The following is a 5,816-nucleotide window of genomic DNA, read 5'->3' as shown; positions in this document are numbered from 1 at the left end:
GCTACAGTGGCTAGGTCGAGTGTAGTGTAATGACGCGAGCAAAGAAGAAGAAGAGAAGAAGAACACAGTGCACTTTGAGGCTTTCAACTACCGTGCCAGGTCCTGTGTGCTGCAGTGGCTAGCGTCGAGGTAGTGTAGTTGACCCGAGAGAGAAGAAGACACGAACGTAAGCATGTTCACACCAAACGCGTCGAGAACGCGGTATTCAGCGAAGCCGAGAGATGTATCTATGTATCGACCTTGTATGATATTTTAACATCGAGTTGGAAATTAGAATATTTACCTCGCCGTATAGTTTTTGTGACTTCCGCTCGGACACGCTACTGTATAGAATAATACGATCCAGCGGTCCACGTATTATAAGCTGGAGTTCTTTCTAGGGTTTCTTGATTGATATTTACATCTTCTAACGTATTGAGCTACGCGAATTTATGGCCCGAAGCACTGTGGTGCGCTATGCTACGGTGGAATGTAAAGTGAGCATACAGCATTCGATTCAATTTATATAATTTTAATTTCCTATGCGACATGTAACGCCCTCCGCAATTGATTACGGTTACAGATCGCACTGTGCTTGTATTTTTAATTGCCATGTCCAGTTGCTCAAGCATTCCGTACGATAACGGATATATATATATATATATATATATATATATATATATATATATATATATATATTGCTACTTACATCAAAAACAATTCCGTTGGAATTACTAAACTCATTTCATTTCTGCAAGTTTTGCGTTCGAGTATATCTGCTTGATTTATTTAGTTTCCTATCTCATAATTATTTACTGTTATTGTTACTCGTCAGTCGGTTTTCTCTTCTTTTTCTTGTTATTTTCTTATTCTTGTTCTTCTTCTTGTTCTTCTTCTCCTCCTTTCATTATTTCTTTTTCTGGTCAGACACTCATGAAATTTAATAGGACGTATGAAAAGGAAATGGAATGTAATTAAAGGGAGAGTTTACTCGTATTCTAAGGTTATGTTCAGCTAATTTAGGTGATAATTACGCTACATAAAACGTTTCATGGTTCAATCACCATTAGAAAATTGTTTTTATGTTTTAAAACTAACGACTACAGTTTGATTACCAACGACGGTGGCGGCCACTCAAAGCGCACGATCTGATAATTTGCGCAAAACCATTTTCCAGCAAAGCTACAGACCGAGGTGTTTCTTATTTATTTATTTAAAAGCAAAAATTTAATATCTTGTAAACAACATATAGTTTCAGTTATAATATGGATAAATTTGCCCTAAAATGAATATCGTTTGGTTTAATAGATTTTAGGTATAAATATATTGCCTTTGTGATTAGCTCTCGTTCTGTAACGTGCAAAATAATTGTCAAATACGCAACTTTTTCGGTGCAGCAGCGTCGCGGGTTCATGCGCCGTTCAAATTCGTTGCGTTGATGTGTAATTAATTATAACAATTAATTAGTTATCTGTAACAAATACGTGGGTATAGACATTTGTTATACAGTAAGTACAGTTAGCAGTAAATCCTAGAGGCTACTGTCCTTTAACTATCCATTAGCCAGTGTTCACTTGGATCGTAATCACCATAGTTTATACAGCCGCTTCATATATATATATGTATTTATTTATTATTTATTTATTTATATGTGTGTTTGTGTGTGTGCGCGCCGTGCGTGCGTGCGTGCGTGCTGTGTCGTGTGCGTGCGTGCGTGAAGTGTGTGTGTGTCTCTGCATACATACGTGTGTGCGTACGTGCGTGCATGCATGTGTGTGTGGGAGAGAGTGCGTGTATCGGCGGTGTCTGGTACGTATATCTAGGCGTGAGATCAGCAGCTGATGCTCGCTATATATAATATATATAATATATATATATATATATATATATATAATATATATATATAGACAGAGTTAACGGCAGTTACGAGCAGACGTATCGAAAACAGCCAATCAGCGGTCCGGGTCGGCAGACGACGTCGACAGGCAGGCGCGGGTGATTGAGTGACGACGCAGCCGACAACAACTACGCTCCCTGCCGACGTCTGCGATATTTCCAAACCTCCTTCTCTGTCTATCGCTTCTTCTATCTCTCCATCCGTCTCTCTCTCTTTGCCTTTCTCGCTCACCATCTCTCACTCTTTCGGTCACGCGCTCCCCCTGTGGTTTCTTTACTGCGACTCTGCATTCTCTCTCTCCCTCTCTCTCTCCTTCTGCCTATCGTTCTCTCTCTCTCTCCCATCTTTCTCCCTTTCTTATCTCTCTCTAAATCACTCACTCTTTCTCTCTCTCTCTCTCTCTCTCCCCGAATCCCTCATCTCTCTGATGCACACTTGCTCTCGCGTGTTCGTTTATTCTTCATCACTTGGCATCTCTCTCTCCTCCACCCTCTTCTCTCTCTCACTCTATCTTGCACTATATCTGCCCCATCCCTCTTCCTCAAGCTCTTACTATTTCTCTCTCCCGTATTTTCGTTCACTGTCTATCTCGATCCACATCGCTCCATATCGCATTCTCTCGCTCTCGCTTCGGTCGGTTGCACTAGAAAGTCACATTTCGTCGCCCGTCACTTTACGGCGTGGTCGCACTTCCAGCATCCGCATCAGTAGCATCAGCATCAGTACCATCGGCAGCAGCGGCAGCTGTTGTGGGGCGTGTGTGTGAGGTGAATACAAGCGGCCGAGGCGGAGGCGGCGGCTATGTCATGCACCAGATGCATACAGGTGAGCAGTATAGATGGGGAGAGGGAGAGGAGGGGATGGAGAAGGAGGGAGAGAAACAGAGAGATACAGACAGACAGAGAGAGAGAGAGAGAGAGAGAGAGAGAGAGAGAGAGAGAGCGGGGGAGGGAGAGAGAGACAGAGATAGAGAGAACGAGCGAGAGGTGGAGAATATCGGGAACAGTGTGCGTATGTGATATGCCTGTTTTGGCACTGCATCATTGAAGGTGATGCTATGTGTATATACTAAACATTCTGTGTATATTTACGACAATTTCTGTGCATACGACATTAAGGTGCATCCACCTATAGGCTAGCCATGCAAGTCCCCACCTTCCCCTAACAAGCCTTCAATGAACAGCGAAAGTTCTAACAAATCAGATTTGAATTCCCTGCGAAATAGCCCAAGGAAACGTATAGTATACGGTGTATTGTACGTTTGCTGAAGATAATATGAAGATAAGACATGAAGATAATATCATGCCTGGTTGCTAACGTAGCAAGGATTTCATCGTAGCTAAGCCCTAGGCCGAAATAGAAGTGGACTAACTGTTCGTGCCTCGTAACAAACGACGGTAACTCAAGGAGAGCGCACTGCAAGATGACTGCGATTGCATTGAACTGCCCTTATTCAAGGAACTATTTCGTAATTACGAGATAGTATTTCGTAATTACGAGAAACTATTTCGTAATTACGAGAAACTTATTTCGTAATTACGAGAAACGATTTCGTAATTACGAGAAACTATTTCGTAAATTACGAGAAACTATTTCGTAATTACGAGATACTATTTCGTAATTTCGAGATAAAAAAAAACTGTGCCATTAAAATGCTGCCGTACTTTACCATTGCAAAAGTTGGTAATTTATTGTTTGTTCTACATTTATATATTACATATTTTGTAATTATTATTATTTGATTAATGATAGTATCGGTGTATTGAATTCCTAGGATAATGTCATTTTCCTCTAAAATATTTAATCGTCGGTAGCCACATGTTACAAACCAATTACATACATCCCTCTATACAGTTTTGACATGGGTGCAGGTAGCTAGGCTAGTACAATGTTAAGGTCCGTTTTTCAGTTCTTCAGTTACAAAAAGTACATAGTTCACTATCACTTACGCCTATTATTTAAAAGACAAAATCATTTGTGGTAAGAATTCTCGACTCGTAGTATTTTGTATGAAAGTACCTGAGATTTGTAATCGTAGTACGGGGCGCCATGCAGGCACAGGCTTAATTCTGTCTCACAGAAACTCAAATGTTTGTGGAACACAAAACTTAATTTCTTTGTCAATCCTGTCCCACAGAAACTCAATATTGTGAACACAAACTCAATTCTGATCAATCGCTGTCCCAAACAAAACTCCCAATTTTGTGAACACAACTCAATTCCTGTCAATCCTGTCCCACAAAACTCAATTTTTGTTGAAACACCAAACTCAATTCTGTCAATCCTGTACACAAAACTCAATTTGTAAACACAAACTCAATTCTGTCAGATCCGGTCTCCACAAAACTCGTATTTTGTTGCCCAAATATGGCACACGCACGCGATCAAGAAGGCTTACCATTGGGTCAGAAACAACTGCGGCTGTCCCGAGAGCACCCGGCATGAGATGCGATATTGATATGACTACTTAGGCCACGTAGGGGATATGACTACTAGGCACTTTAAAAAACAAACCCTAACCCAACCCTAACCGAACCTAAACTCGTAAACCTAAACCTCAAACCCTGAACCCATAACCCTAAAAAAAAAAAAAATTAAATTAAGATTAAAAGTGCTAGTAGTCATATCAGTGATCGCATTGCTCTTCCTTTGCCGCTGCGAAAATGTGTCCATCCGGGCCCATCGTTTCTTACTGACCAATCGGTAGCCCTTCTTTACATAGTGTGCATATTTGGGTGGCCAACAAAATCGATGGTTTGGCGAACCGGATTTGACAGAATTGGAGTTTTGTTTTACAAAATTGCAGTTTTGTCGGCTACAGGGGATTGACAGAATTGGATGTTTTGTGTTCACAAAATTGGTCATGTTGTCGTGGGACAGGCATTGACCATAGAATTGTAGTTTTTGTTCACAACACGTCATTGTTGTCAAGTTTATAGCGTACCAAAAATGCTTTGTCCCTGCATGGCCGCCCCGTATACTAGTTGCCGTTTTATTATATGTTGTATGCATTTTTCCAATAAATTTTCGTAACTTTTCGGTCCAGATAAGGAGTGCGGTTATTCCACTTTTGCTGTGATTTTATTGCCGTAGTATGCCTTGATTCTAATTGGTTTCCGGTTAATATTTTCTGCATCCTCTTTTTACTGTTTACACTAGGATTGTTACGCGGGTATTGCATCCGTGGCTGGCCGTGTTATGTTTGGATGTTTTTTGATTAAATTTTCCAATTCTCTAGGTATTTGTCTTAATAGTTTTTCCAGATCTATAGCTATGTTCCGTTTTAATATTATAATTTTTGTTTCAACTCATTCCATGTCAGTAAATTCCCACGTAGGTCATAAATATTACTCCTAAGGCTAAACAATACCCTTTTTGTGCCAAGGTAATATGATATTATTTTATAGTTGATATTGCTATTGTACCAAAGGCGGCTGATTTACAAGGTCTTCAATCGTGGATGAATTTAATCTGTTGAATTGAGAATCGGCCCACGCCTGGGCAATTACGCTTTTCCGAAAAGGCGTTGGTATGTGAAAGTTCAACTTTGCACTCCTAAGCAATAAGAAAATCTTTTTGGAAGGGCTCCGTTTTATTAATGTTGTCCAGTGTTATCACTAAATAAATAGAGCGTCGAAGCCATGATATTTTAAACTTTTTAATATATGATTTTAAGATTTGTCATATTTAAACCTCCATATTCGTACTTTTTGCATAAAAATAGTTCTCTTTATTTTGTATCACGATTATTCCATCATAGAAGTTATAATAACATGGCTTTTCTATGTCTTAATTATGTATTGGTTTGATTGGAGGAGGAGATTTAGTGGAGTTTTTGGGAGAGTACTATATATATTGTACATCCTGATAGTTTTTTGCCCAGTATTTTTCTGCGTCGGTATAGGCTCGACATACCTAGCATGGTTACTGCCGCGCGGTT

The sequence above is a fragment of the Priapulus caudatus genome, unplaced genomic scaffold (genome assembly GCF_000485595.1).
Source record: "Priapulus caudatus unplaced genomic scaffold, Priapulus_caudatus-5.0.1 Scaffold217, whole genome shotgun sequence".
Taxonomy (NCBI): Eukaryota; Metazoa; Priapulida; class Priapulimorpha; order Priapulimorphida; family Priapulidae; genus Priapulus; species Priapulus caudatus.
Note: the sequence above shows the minus strand (reverse complement) of the source record.